This window comes from Dipodomys ordii, unplaced genomic scaffold (genome assembly GCF_000151885.1).
Source record: "Dipodomys ordii isolate 6190 unplaced genomic scaffold, Dord_2.0 Scaffold148, whole genome shotgun sequence".
NCBI classification, from domain to species: domain Eukaryota; kingdom Metazoa; phylum Chordata; class Mammalia; order Rodentia; family Heteromyidae; genus Dipodomys; species Dipodomys ordii.
Window position 1 is genome coordinate 3,112,414 of NW_012267364.1, and position 16,287 is coordinate 3,128,700.

The window sequence follows — 16,287 nt, forward strand, 5'->3', positions numbered from 1 at the left end:
CTATCAAGCACAAGGTCTTGAGTGCAAATTCCAGAAGTGACAAAAAATAAATAAACCCAAGTAACCTCATTACTTTTTCTCATTGACCTGGGTTTAGATTCTTGTGCAATCATGTTCACTGAGTTCATGGGATTTATATGATAGAAGAAAGAGAAAGTTATGTATTTGAATCACTCTGACATCCTCTATTTAGAAGGAGATTAGGGGTACTGAATTTCCTGGAATATTCAATGCGCTGGTAATCCATTTTGCTTTTCTTCTCAAGCTGGTAATAAACTTTTATTTTGTATTCAAATCTTTACAAAAAATCTGTCAATAAGCCTGAACATTTTACTCAGGGAGTAGTTGAATGAAGACTTCTTTAGTGCTTTGGGAGTCTTTTGGAAAATGTGCAGTGGTGAACAAAAAATGTTTCAATAAATATGCCTGTAGGTCTTTGGAGCCCAGGTAAGCCACATTAGCTTACATTGGAAATCATCTCCTGACAAACTAACTTCTCACCATTTTCTGACAGGTGTAGGAAAAATGGTAAGGCAGAGAAACCTGAGTTTAAATCAGTGGTCTTCTGCAACTAACCAACATGACACCAATCTCTGTGAGATGCAACTTGCTTACCTGTACAGAGAAGGTAGATACGTAATTTACGAAATGTGTTGTATATAAAACATGCAGCAAAGATGTTGGAACAACATATAGTAATTTGCCTTCCTTGTGAAATGTATTTTGAACTCACTGGATACCTTCTCTCTATTTATTTGGTGGTTCAGCAGTAATGTGCCCTTCTAAAAGTGGTATTTAACTGATGCATGCTCTGCAGGTGTGCTAGGATGACAAACAGCCACACATCAGGTTGTAATGCTGGCAGTGTGGCTTTGGATGGAGAAAGTAGTGCATGAAGCTGCAAAGGAGCCAACTGAAATATGTAGGTGTGGCAGGCATGAAGCTCAGGTGGAATCCAAGATCGGAATTGGCATTATCATGCCGTGGATCAACCAGGCTTGAGGCCCATGGAGAAGTTGAGGTTTTGCAGAGAGAAAGAATTAAGAGGAGATAGATATAGGTATATCAATATCAATAATATAGATAACAGTGGTAGAAATCTAGATCTAATAGATATATAAATATAATGAATATGAACAATATATATGTGTATATTCATATGTAAAATATATATGATGTTAATGCTATATGTACAACATATCAACCTTTACAGTCCTGTGACTATACATGTATACATACTGTATATGTGTATATATGTTTATATCTATATTCATCTGTATCTTTATCATCTATCTGCTTATCTATAACTACATGCATATATGTAAAGTGATATACTATGTGACTTTCTTTTGAGTTTGTTGGCCATGAAGTTCTATAAATTGCTATCTACAAGCTCGAAACTTAGAGTAGCCAGTGGTAAGTTGTGAAAATAGAGACAGTGTATAGTGTGTAAATTCAGGCTTGAATCTGGAGGCCTGAGAACCAAGAATGCTGGTGTGAGAATGCAGGAGTCAGACTCTTAGCTCAAGGCTCACAACAAGAGAGTAAATTTTCCTTGCTTCCACCTTTCTGACCTACTCAAACCTCATGAGACTAGAGGATGCTCATTTTCCTATGGCTAGCCAGGTCATTTTTAAAAACTTAGTCTATTGATTCAAATACAAATGTTGTTGGGTTAATGCTCTTATTGAGAAAAAATATTTTATTAGCTATCTGGACATAGCCTATCTCAGTGAAACTGACATTTTATCAGCTTTTCTTGGTTTCATTAGAAAAATGCAACTTTCAGCCTTCACAAATCAATAAATGTAACAAAGTACATAAGTAGAAGGACAGAAAACATGATCATTTCAACAAATACAGAAAAAAAACTGAAAAAATTTAATATTCCTTCAGGATAAAAGTCCTTCAGAAATCAGGAACCGAAGGGACACATTTCACCATCTAAACAGGTTATATGTAATAAATCTGTATCTAACCTCATCTTAAAAAAATAAAAAAATCTGAAATAATTTCCTCTAAAATGAGGAATGAAACAAAGATGTTGACTCTCTTCATCCCATTTATATAATGATAGAATATACATTCTTGCCAGAGCAAGAAGGCAAGAGAAAGAAATAAAAGGGCTATAAATAGAAAATGCAGGGGTTAAATCATTGCTGTTTCAAATTATATGATCCTATACTTAAAAGACCCTAAAGATTCCACCAAAAATTCTTAGAACAGATTAAATAAAAAACAAAAAACCCCACAGCGTTTGTCCAAGTCTCAGTATACAAAATCAACATACATAAATTAGTAGCTTTCTATACATCACTAATGAACAGAGTGAGAAAACTGGAAAACCAAATTTAAAACAAACATTGATATTACCACAGGAAGACATAGGGAAACACTCTGAAGATATAGACCTAGATAATGCCTTTCTGAATGGTTCTTTAATTTCTTAGAAAGTGAGGACAAGAGTCGACAGGTAGCAGTTCATCAAAGTAAAAAACACACACACACACAAAAAACCTCCCGAAACCATGCACATCAAAGGAAACAACTTCTTCTGTAGTCAAAGATATCCTACAGCGGCAATGCCCAGATAACTGATATGTCTTGGTTAGCTATTAATCAAGTAAAGGATATAAATGTTCCAAGAATTAAACGCTGAAAGAATGAACAATCCAACTAATAAATGAGCAAATGAATTGAAAAGACACTTCTCCAGAGAAAAAGTATAAATAGCTAATAGTTGCCTGAAGAACTTTTCAATGAAAATTAAAACAATGCTGAGATTACACCTTACTTCAGTCAGACAACAACCAATGCTGGTGGTGATGTGGGAAAAAAGGAACTCTCATATACTGTTGTCAGGGATGTTAATCACATTGAAATCAGTAGGGATGCTCTTCAAAAATCTAGAAATAAATCTACCTATAACTCATTATACCATCTTGGGAATACATACACACACCTCTGTTCACAGCAGCACGATTGAAAACAGTCAAAGTATGGAATTAGCTTACATGCTCATTAATAGACAAATGGGTAAAGAAAATGTACTATTATCCAGTCATAGAAAAGACGGAATTACTTTGTTTGCATGAAAATGGATGGAACTGGAGGCCATAATGTTAAGCAAAATAAGGCAGATCAAGAACAAACAAATATCAGATATTCTTTTTCATTTATGAAATCTTGACCTTAAAACCATGAATGATGGGAGTATAAAGCCTGCCCTGTTGAAAGATGGGAATGGAGGATCCCAGAAGGCAAAGGCTGAAGGCAAAGAGGCTGAAGATGATTGACATATTTACATACATGTATGAAAATAGAATAATGAAGCATGTTAAAATACAGGGGATGATTTTGATCAAAGTACTTTGTATGCATGGGTGAACATATACAATGGGACTCATGTATAATTAGTATATGCAAATAAAATTTAAATACAAAATCATAAAATTATGGAATATTATCAAACATCAAATACTATCTGTCAAATTTATGAAGTTTAAAAAGTGTAACTTATCCTAAGATTATTTAGACATTGGTTATTCTATTAATAAAATTCATTAGAGTTGTGTTTCAAAAGCTAAAGCTACTTACTTAACCCTTATCTCACAGGGGATAAGCACTGTTTTAGAAAATAAATCATTTTTAGCCAAGTGCTATTGGTCAAGCCTCTAATCCTAGCTACTAAGGAGTTTGAGATTTGAGGCTCACAGTTTGAAGTCAGCCTGGGCAGGAAAATCCATGAGACTCTTATCTCCAATTAATCACAGAAAAAGCCAGAAGTGGTGGTATGGCTCAAGTGGTAGTGCACTAGCCTTGAGCAAAAAGCAGCCCAGGATTAGCACTCAGGCCCAGAATTCAAGACCCCAAACTGGCAATGTATAATATATAAATGTTAATATGTTTATATTAATATATGTTATATTAATATGTGTATATTAATATATATATATGTTACACATTTCTAAACATGACTACAGACAAATATATAGCATCCAAATGCTATCCTGAATTTTCCACTCACTTAAAGTTATGTGCACATTTTTAGATCATTTTCTCTGTGAACCATACCTAACTACATACATATTTGCAGCTGTAGAATAATCAAATATCGTACATCTTGACCTTTTCCTTACTAAAACACCCTCCCAAATGTAGTTTATAAAAAGCATGCTTTTCTCATTAATCAGAAGTCAACAGGTTCAAGGTCAGTAAATAGACAGATCTTCTGTATTCAATAGTGCTTTATTGCATATGCAGGAAAATAGAATCTATTACCCTAAAATATGCTTTCTCCACAAAAGTCATTTTTCAGCTCAAGGCAATGAAGAAGCAGAAAACAGAAGAAGATCTCTGTTTACTGTTGTTGTTTATTTTCTGACCAAAGGCAAAAATGTACATTTTTCACCAGGAGCAATCAGTGCAGAGACACTAAAAGAATAATATATACACAAATATTATCGCATTGGTTTCTTTCCATATATTAACTTATGCACATTTTCCTGCCTTGGGAAGATCCAACCTATTTTCCTTCATTCTCTCTTTTCTCCATGAATCTATTGATTTGGGTTGAAGATACCAAAAAAACCAAAGATCTACCCTTTGTGCTGAGTTACTTTTGTGAGATTTCTCCTTGTTATCTGCACCACGCACTTTAGTAAACTTGCTGTTTTCACCTTCTTAATCTTATTTTTTTTCACAGAGGTATGATTCAGTTTTGAATTTAACGTGCTTACAACAGTTAAGAAGAAATCACATTACCTTCCCAACAACTGTTTGGGGAACACTCAGCAGTTCCATGCTGGTCTACAACTCTTTCATAGTTAAATTACAAGATTTACACAGAAAAGAAGATGAATACAACCACTTTGTATAAGCTTTAGAGTACAAGATCCAAGAAAGAACAAACATTATTTGCACAAGAGTTTGAGATCTAGAGGATGTAAGTTCAAAGCCGTACCAGACAGCAAAGACTGCTAGACTCCATCTCCAAAAATAACCAGCAAAAATTTGAGCTAGAGTGGTAGAGAGCTAGCAGAGCAAGCTAGCTGAGCAAAAATGAGGCCCAAGGCTCAAATGCCCAATACCACCAAAAAGGGAATATATGTATATATCTACATATACATATATGTGTATGTATATTATCATTATCATATAATATATATTATATATATATTATCAGTATATATATGTATATATATATATAATGTTCTGAACCAATTACATATTCAGAGGAAAAAAAATACTTAGGAAGGTAAAAGTCTTTCCAGAAAGTAATAAAAGAAATAGAACTTATGCAATAGTCAATAATATATCAATGACAAGTTGTTTTGTGAATCCCTACTAGACTTGACAAGATTAGAATATTCTTTACCATTACTGGGTAGAAATGAGTAGATCAGCAGACATTCTCTCCTAGCTTCATACTAACTCAATTGGACTGCATTCTAAATTGATTATCTTCAGAGCCAATTTGATTAAAGAGTATAAAGGAAATTCCTTAAGGGGTGAGTTATTGGCACGAAGCTTCTAGTAGATTTTCCTGGGAATTGATTTTATTGGCAGAAGAGGAATTTGATGACACCAGTGTCAATCTTTAAGAAAGGTCAGTAGTTGCTTTAAACAGAAAATTACTTATTTAAATTCTAAGGCTTGTCTGATTCAGTCTTCATAGAAATAAAAGAAAAATTTGGAATGTTTTTTCCACTGAATGCAAAACATCTGATATTTTTATATGTGTCATTGCAAATGCACATTGATATGTCCTATATTTACCCTCATGCTAGTGGTTCATTCCTTTAATCCAAGATACATTGGAGACTGAGATCATACAAATCATGCTTTGAAGCTAGACTAGGCAGAAAAGTCAATGAGACTCCACTGCAATAATCAGCAATAATGGGCAAAAGTGGAGCTGGAGGCATGGTTCAAGTATTGTAACATCAAATAAATTAGCAAACACAGCAAGCACAAGAGTCTATGTTCAAACCCTAATACTAACTAAAAGAAATACGGTCCTGCATTTCAGAAAAGGCAATTGGCTTGAAGTAATGATATGAATATAAATTTGGATAAAGCATAGTACTGTAGGAGAAGCTAAGCTCATATATAATTAAGAAACCCTTGGAGAAAAAAATACTTTGAATTGACTATGGTGCATGTATAACTATTTAATTCAAACAAGCTTTAAATTTGTAGCAATCCAAACAGAAGTTATAATTGTAGAATTTGCATATATTTTATATACACACATTTAGAGTAAATCTAAAACTTCCATGATGATGCAAATTATGAATGTACAAACATACATTAACACAACAGTGTATGTGAATTTGGTCTTTAGAATGTTACATTATTTGAAACTTTAGAAATAAACTCTGTAAATCAACCTTAGTTTCTTAAAAATGAGATTGGAATTTCTTTTATTTCCTTATTTATGACATTTTAGTGTATGAGATTTTGAGATTGTATACATGCATATAGTATTAATTTAAATCTTGGAATAAAAGCCAGGTGCCAGTGGCTCATGCTTGTAATCCTAGTTACTCAGGAGGCTCAGATCTAAGTATCACAGTTCAATGCCATCCCTGGCAGGAAAGTCCATGAGGCTCTTATCTCCAATTAACCACGAGAAAACCAGAAGTGGCGCTGTAGCTCAAGTGGTAAAGCACTAGCCTTTATCTGAAGAGCTCAGGGACAGTGCTCAAGCCCAGAATTCAACCCCATGACCAAAAAAATAAAATTGGAATAAAATCTTTAAATCATGATTCATTGTTTATTCTGTATCACATTTGAATGAATGGAGAAATATGCAAAATAATAATTCATGTATTTGAGTTTGTTGAACTTGTTTCCTGAATGGAGACAAGAAGTGATTACTTTTAGAATTAATTAGAGGAATATTATTACACTTAAATTAGGGGTTAGAAACAAGCTGAGTTCTTGTTTAGCAAATGCAAGGCCCTGAATTCAAATCCCATACCACAGATGACAAAACAATTAAATAAGAAGGGAAACAGAAACAACTGAAAATATTTTTCTTTAGATGAAATTTCATTTGAACGTACAGGTTTTGTCATTATTTATACAAAGTGTTTTCTCAATTAAAAATATCTTCAGAGCAACGTCTGTTCAAGATGTCAACAGTTTCATATATATTAACAAAAGATGAAATTTTAAAGCCTATTAGATTTTCAAATTTAATCATTGTAAACACATGAAAATTACTTTTTAGAAATGCTTCATAAATTATGAACACATCAATGATAGTTATGTCTGTACAACATAATACCATGTTTCTTGTGTGTTATTACCCTCTTTAAGAAGTGCTAGTTGAATCAAGGAGGTTTTATTAAATATTTCCCTGGAGGATGAAGAATTTACTCTTAAAAGTTGATTGTGTTTTCTTTTTTGCACAGTCTCACCATGAAACCCAGGAGGGCCTCGAAGTCACAATCTTCCTGACTCATCTTCCTGAGTGCTGGGATTATAGGTGTTTGTCACCACACCGTGCTAAGACTGAACCTGGATCTCTGTCTGCAATCTTGTACTAACATCAATTCAAAATGGATCAAAGACCTCAATCTAAGAACTACAACCTTAAAACAACTATAGAAAGAAACAAGAGAAACATTAAAACCTAAAGTAACTTTAGATAAGTCTAAAGTTATGTTTTCCTGAAGGAAGTAAAAGGATGATATTGACAGAATGAAATGAGACAATCAAAGAGAGCTCATGTGGTAATATCACCAGAAGTTCAGGGTGTATATACTAAATTTGAGGTGTTTACTAATAGTAGTGTTGTTGTTGCATATGGAAATCTCGGCTTTTGTGTCATGATCATAAAGATAGATGTTAGCCTAGTGAGAACAGATGAAATAACCTTGGAAAACCACATCTTTTAAAATATATTCATTGTCTCCAGGGTTTTCATGTGTATACATTATGTATCTGATCAGAACATTATGTATTTGATCTTCCCTTGTTCTCCCATCTCCATACTGATCAACAGCTTTCATTGAGGTTCCTTGTGTCATCTTCATACACAGACACAATGTACTTTGATATTATTCACCCTCCATCTTTCTCCTAATTAACAGAAAAAAAAAAGAATCCCTTGGAGAAAAGCTGAAACCATTGATTCATACCAACATTTAAATTTGGAGAAAGGAGAAGGAAGCAGTAAAGAAGCCTGAAAGAGTTCCAGTGAGAAATACTGGAAGCTAAATGAAAGAATATTTCAAAGCTAAGAAATCAAGTAAAGAAGAAAAATATTAGCAGGCCTACAGAGAAAGGAAGAACCTACAAGGAATGGCATCTAGTGTACTAAGGGAGAGGCCCAGCTTCAGGAAGATGGTGGAAACACCATCAAGGACAACAATGGAGCCTGTAATCCTAGCTTTTCAGGAGGCTGAGATGTGAGGATTGTGGTTCCAAGCCTGCCTGGGCAGGAAAGTTCATGCGACTCCTATCTGCAATTAGCAGCCAGAAAACCAGAAGTGGTGCTGAGGCTCAAAGTAGAAAAGCCTTGAGTGAAAAAGCTTAGGGACAGCCCCCAGGTTCTGAGTTCAAGCCCAACAGACAGAAGAAAGCAAGCAAACAAGCAAACAAGAAAAAAAGAAAGAGGAAGGGAGGGAGGGAGGAAGAAAGGGGGGAGGGAAGAAAAGAATGGAAAGAAAGGAAAGGAAAGGAAAGAAAAGGAAAAAGGAAAGGAAAGGAAAGGAAAAAGGAAAGGAAAGAAAAGGAAGATAGAAAAAAATAACAATGAAACCCTATTTGTAAGCAGAGTTTCCAGTGGGAATGTAGAAGTTAAGTATGGTTTAAGCAATGGATTTACTGTGAGTAGAAATAGGATACATATTAGTGAATTGTTTCTTGATGTAAAAATTGTGTAAATAAATATTATGAATTAGAACAAATAAATATGAACAGAACAGAGTCTCTAACTCATCTCTCCACAACGTCCTTTATATATTTATTAGACCATGTTTGCTTATTATGTTAGTCTTATCATCAATTCCTTGCCATTTTTATTGTCTCATTCTCTTAGAAAAATCTAATATAGGGGGTGAAAATCATTGTAAGGTGTGATGTTAATTTATAGCAAAAGTATAACAGTATCTAGAATGCTGGTTGTCTATAATAAACAGCAAATTATTCTCTTTTCCTTCTTTCTCTGTTTTCACTGAAATGAAAGAATGTATCCTGCATAGTGAAATTATCTGTTCTTATAGGCTCTTCAGTCCTCACTGTTGTGAGCAAATGAGGACCAATTCTGGTTCATAATTAGCTAGGCACACCAGTAAAGTTATAATTTGAATGCATCTTCCCATCAATAGTAGGTTAAGTACTGGGTTCATGGACTCAAGCAGGAGGAGAAGCTGTATGGATGGTTCTCCTCATGTAAGTTCTTGTAGAATGTAAATTTACTGCTGGGGAGATTGTTCCTGGAAATGTAATTACAGGTTAAAAGAAATGGGAGAGCCTACAGCTCAATGGAGAGGATATGCCATTCAGGGTACAATCAGATGGTGACATCCTGGTAGGCATCTATCATTCCAGGACTGGACTTCCATGACCTCTCATGCTACTTTATCTCTCTTGAAATGATTTCGCCAGTGATAATTGGGTGACTAAATTCTTGCCCATGAGAAATGACCTTACTCTGAATCAAAGGCTTTTGTTGAAGACAGTGAATATAATTATCAAAATAAAACCATCCTGGAGAGAATCAGGCTCCACTCCCTATATCAGAAACTTAGAAGTGCTCCATGAGATGTCACCATCTTAACCTCTGGTGCCTCAAATCTATATGAGAGTAGAAGTGAAAGAGGACTATGTGGGGAAGGAGGTGCTTTTCCTATGGATGCAATTAATAGGCTGTTCAAAGGATCTTTTCTTGATGTACAGATGGTACATTGTCAGCAACTTTAGCTTACAATGACAGGAGGAATTATTTAAAATGGTAAAGCTAGCCTGGGCTGGATTTGAACCACAATCCACAGATTTCAGTCTCCTGACTAGATAGGATTACAGGTGCTTGTTTTTGTTTTATTTTTTTAAACAGGATCTGTTTTTTCCCTTTCTTTTTCTTTCTTTTCTCCTTCTTCCTTTCCCTAGCCCACTTCCTCTTGAATTTCCTTTATTCTTCCTGCTCTTCCTCCTCCTTCTCCTCCCTCTCCTTTTCCTCCTGCTCCTTCTCCTCCTTCTCCTTCTCCACTACCCCCTCCTTCTTCTGAAGCTTGAACTCAGCTCCTCATAGTCTCCCTGTGCTTTGTCTCAAAGCAGGTACTTTACACTTTTTCTCTTGTATGTGGACATGAAAGCTAAATCATAAATATTTATGAAAATATATGCAGTTATATTTACATGCACATATGCACAAATGTATTAAATAGTGTGAGATTTGCAGGAGAGAATTCCAATGGTGTAACTCCTTTGAACAATTAAATTACAGTTAAACCAAATGCAGACCAGGAAGATGGAATGTGTGTTGTCTGGGGTAGGGTGTGAAGTAGTAGCAGTCATCAGAGGAATTGGAGAGAGGAAGGGTGGGTGAATTCAGTGTGTGTGTGTGTGTGTGTGTGTGTGTGTGTGTATGTGTTGGTCCTGGGTCTGAACTCTGGCCCTGGGCACTATCCCTCAGCACTTCAGCTCAAGGCTTCTGCCCTACCACTTGAGCCATAGCACCACTTCCAGCTTTTTTTTTCTGCGTATATGGTGCTGAGGAATCAAACCCAGGGCCTCATGAATGCAAGGCAAGCACTCTACCACTGTGCCAACTTCCCAGCCCCTGAGTGCAGTCTTTATATTCAAAATGGGACCACATCAATTAAGGAGATGGTTAGGGGTAAGAGTTGGGGGAGAAAGTCGAAAGGGCTGACATTGATCAAGATGCATTATGCTCACAAATGGACATATTGGATTCGAACACCTTTATACAACTAGTTAAGTATAACAAAATAAATAACTGTTCCTTTTTAGTGGTATTGAGGTTTGAACTCAGGGCCTCACACTTGGTAGAAAGGGTCTTATCACTTCAACTTTAGTTAAATGATAGCAAGCTTAACAATGGCTAGTTGAACACTTGTACAGTCCTATGAGAAAAGGGACATTATTTACCACTGATAACTTTTACGAGCAACCAAAGTCTTCAGTGTGACTTTATAAAGTTAGTACCTTTTAGAAAACTTTAAAAAAATTGTTATCTTTAAGTAGTTTACAAAGGAGTTACCGTTTAACAAAGCAGATTATGAATATCTTGATCAACATCACCTTTTTCAACATTCTCATACAACCCTCCCCTTCCTACCCCTTTTCTCACTCGTCTTAATTTTGTAGGATATACATTGGATTCTTGACTGCATTCTCCCCTTCTTCTCCTCTTCGTTGGTTTATCTCTCACCCCTTGATGCCACTCTACTCCTTTTGAACACCCCTCAATGGATTTAAAAAATGTGATGTATATCCACAATGGAATTTATTCATCCATTAGGAAGAGTGACATTGTACCACTTGTAAAGAAATGGAAAGATCTGGGGAAAATTATGTGAAGTAATTCAGTCCCAGAAAGCCAAAAGATGCGTGTTTTCCCTTATATATAGAAGCTAGATTTATCTTACAAACTTATATTAGGTAGTATGCAAATGTATACAAATGTGTTGACTGAAATAAAGTGGATTCAAAGGAGAACTCAAGTAGTTTGAATTAACTGAACTTAAAAGTTTGGCAAAACAAAGCACCAGGAAGTATGACATTTGTGTTTTTGAAATGTTTTGATTCCAATGTAAATCGTAAGCTCTAATACATCACAAAATTGCCTTTACAGGGAAGTTGGAGTTGGATACAGAAAGATACTTTACCTGATACCTCCCTGGGCTTTGAACTATGACACATATAGGACACAATGAGTTGCATATTTGCTCAAGTTATGGCAAAGTGGAAAGAGGAGCTTCCTTTGTACTTAGAACACATGTCCATGCTTCAAATTAACAAAGTAAAAGAAAAAGGAAAGAACAGAAATTAGTACAAAGCTGTAACTTTCAGGAACTGGAATGTGGAAATCAGTCTTGAGTTAAAATGACAATCTTGAGTTTTTTGTTGAAGTACCAAGAGGGAAAAAAAAAACATGTTTGCATTTACAGCACGAAATGATATTGAAACTAAACCAGATGTGACATTCATATTCAAAGCTGTGAAGTGTTCACACACTGACAGTGCATTAGCAAACAAGGCAAAATAAACAGTGTAAAAATGCTGTAATATTGGGCTTTCAGCCAAGAAAGGTGAATATAATCTCATTGAAAAAACATCAAGAATGAGATAACTGGAGAAGGCTGTTATTAGTATTTAACAGAGGAATTCTAAAGAGATCAAATGTAGATATGAGTCTGAAAATTATATTATTTCAACTCACTGAGGTAATCCCAATTGGTGTTTGTTTGTTTTCTGATATGAATGATGGAAAAATATTTGGTAGGTCTGATAAGAACAGTTAAAAGAATGTTGAAAGGGGAGATATAGATGAAGATCTATTGTATTCATAAACTGCTTCGTTGAATGGCAACTCCTTGGTAAAAGCACTTAAGGAATATAAAAAAATGAACTTAAAAGGCAAGCCAGGTGTTGTGGTACATGCCTGTATGCCCATAATTCCAGAACTCCTGAGGATGAGGTAGAAGATTGTGAGGCTTGAGATCAGACTGGGCTGCATAGTGAGACTCTGTTTTATGAACACCAAGATCTCCTCAGACACTGCAGGACAGTGTTAGAGCACTTTCTTTTTGTGCCTAAGACTTTGACTTCAATTTTCAGCACCGAAAACTATGGGCAGAGTTTAAAATATTTCTTTATATATGCCCCCCCCTTTTTACTTATACACAATTTGAGTATACCTAGTAAGAAATTTAAAGAATTCATTGTCAGATATCATACTAACCTTGGCTTACAATCTAACTGTAATGTAAGCCAAACCTCAATGTCTTTATCTTTAAAATATAAATAACAATTACCTTATAAGACAGGATGAACATGGCACAATGGATGAAGGGTATTCAGGGAGGTCCCTGGCCCCTAACTGAAAATACCAAGATAAAACCACAACCAAAGATGGAACAGAAGAGTCACCCCAGAGGCCAAAGCAAGGTCGTGTTATACTGATGCCTAATTTTATAAGTGTCCTATTTGGAAATCTTTAAGAGCATTGTGCTAAAAGATTAGAAACTTTGTAATCTTGAGATGGGAGAACAATTTAACCCGATTTAGAACATCCACCTTAATATCTGTCTTAAAAGCTCCTTCATCTGCAGGGCAGGCATTCAAATTGCGGGGCCTGTGACTGAGACAAACCTAAGGGTGGTCCCTTGCTGGAATCAGCCCTCCCTTTCCTGATTCTTAGTTTTCTTGTGAAGTTCATCATTGCTCTTCCTATTAGTGGCTGGGTTTGTTTCTAAGGAAATTCCCTAGTCATTAATATAAACTAAGCAGGCATTTTTCTGGCATTACTCCTTCAGTTCAGCTGATAAATTACAGACTTGTTTAAATTTTCTGTCTTGATGATTTATGCTGAGAATTTATGTCACTAACAATATAGTATAAATTTCCATATGTAGGGAAATGATCACTACTATGCTAACAGACTGTTTTATTGGATATTTGCTAAAAGTGCTAGCCCTTATTTTGTTACATTTCTGTTAATTTAGCATATCCCGATAACAACATGAAGTAGACATATTATTTTTCCTCTATGGAGCTGTTTTGACCTAGAGACTCTTAAAAATTTTGTTTTATGGCCTTTGAATGACCCCTTTCTAGGCTTCAGACACAGGAATCACTTACATTTTTGTGCTAGTCCTAGGGCTTGAATTCGGGGCTTACATTCTTGGCATTTTTGCCCAAGACTAATGTTCTCACACTCCATACCTCTACTTTTGCTTTTTGCTGGTTAATTTGAGATAAGAGTCTCATAGACTTTCCTGCCCAAGCTTTCTTCAAATTACAATCCTCAAATCTCAAAAGTCTGAGTAGTGAGGACTGTAGTCATGAGTCAGCAGCCCCAGCATGAATGTGTGTATTCTTTTTCCTTTCTTTCTTTCTAATTTTGTGTTTATGATCTGATGTGAATTTGGATGAAAATGAAATGAAACCTGTACTTTTATTTCTTTGTCATCTTGACACAGAATTTGGTTTCCACTTCTGTTCTTTCACTAGAGTCAGTTCCAATTGATTCAGGCTTCTGCACCTTGACCTAAGACTTCAGACTTGGACCAGGTGATGATCATTTCCTTCAGTTATTTGCTGGATTCTTTTAAAAAAGTTTATTGTAAAAGTGATGAACTGGGAAGTTACAGTGACATAAGTAAGGTAATGAGTTCAATTCTTTTTAAACACAATTATTCCTCCCTCCTTTTCTCTAGTTTATCACTCCCATCCTCCCAAAGTTGCAAAATTTATCTCCAACATAGTGTCTAGTGGGTATCATTGTTGCATTAGTTCATCCTTTGTCCTGCTCTTTCTGTGATTTCCTTTCCCTACCACAGTTATATAAGCTTATATACAAGGCAAATGGTACAGAAAACTAAAATTGGAAGAAAACAGAAATAATTGCATACAGGACATAATAAAAACCTCTTGTTTCCAATTCTTGGAGTTCATGTTGATAAGCTTCATTATATAATGTCCTATGCACTTAGCAATAGGGCTATTGTGGTCTCCTGCTAAGAATATCATAGACATACTCTAGTTATTACTAATTAGGGAGACCATGAAACCTATATTTCTTTGGGCAATATAATGTTCCCAATGGGCCAAGCTATATATCTCTCTGACATCTTTGCACATGTATATCTATAAAGCTAAATAAATGCCTATACAATCAAATGCTACTCAAGCAACTTGAGTTGAAATCTGAGTAGCTGTTTTACTATTCTTCTTCATTGTATATAATCTACAGAGAAAAATAACATCCAGACTGTGTGGATCCTTTTTCTTGTTTTTATAAATATTCATTTCTTCCTGGTGGTATAAAACAAGATTGAAATGAAAGATGCAGGTTTTCCTGGGGAAAAATAGAATGACAATTTTCAATTACTGTGCTGCTTATCACAAAAGCAGTTTCATTTGCTTGATGGCTTCATTGACTGGTGTCAGGATAATGCCAAGTGGAGTCTTTTTCTAGCTTAATGCCACCCACAGAGTTAGACAAAATATTGCTTTTCACATGCATTACAAAAATAGTAGCTATTAATTGTACTGCTCAACCATAAACTGATCCACTGAGAGAACACAAGAAATGTGGCATTTACAATATAGAAGTCACTTCTCTCAGATTTCCAGTCATTAATTTTCAGGTTAAATCTTGGACTTGGGAATATTTACCAAATTCTTTTACTGAATTAAATTCCTATACAATCAATTGTTTGTCAGTGAAACAAAATACTAAAGAGGCTTGAGGCCACTGGTTGAGATTGGCTACAGTGTAAATTAATGCTGTGCTTTGCTAGTCCAGGTTGATGTGTTAAAATATATCTGAGTTTGGCCAGGCACTGGTGGATCATTTCTGTAATCACAGTTACTCAGGACACTGAGATTTGATGATCATATTTCAAAGCCAGCCTTGGCAGGAAAGTCTGTGAGATTCTTATTTCTAGTGATCCACCAAAAATCCAGAAGTGGAGATGTGGTTTCAACTGGTAGAGTGCTGTCCTTGAATACAAAAGCTCAGGAACCTTATCCAGGCCCTTAGGTTCAAGCCACAGGAATGGCACCCCCCCCCCACACACATATACAAAATATTAGGAAATAATATTGTTTTAACAAAGAACATACCTAGACATGGAGAGATTTCTTCAACTCGTATTAGTTCATGCCACAGCAGGTACTCTTCTAGACAATGTCACACAAAACGGTAAATTTGGAATTATATTTTTTTCAAATTTAAATATGTATATATAAATATGTAATAAATATTGTAATTAAGTGGGATCAGATGTTAAAGTACAAGGAATATAATAACACTTTTAGAAAAGTAGACTGTGATGTGATTGTGAAAGACCCTGAGTACAAGTTGAGAGAGGTAGAAATAGAAGTCATATGGCCATTCCCCAGGAGAATAGCCCAGTATGTCTAGTCTTCAGAAATATCACTTTGGTCACAATTCAAAAGAGGAAAAAGAGAAGAACAGAGACAAAGGGAGTAGAAGGACACCTACTATAGAATGTACAGGGTTTGAATAATGACAAGGTAGATGGAGAGAGGAAAGTTATAAAACATTGTTATATAACTGGC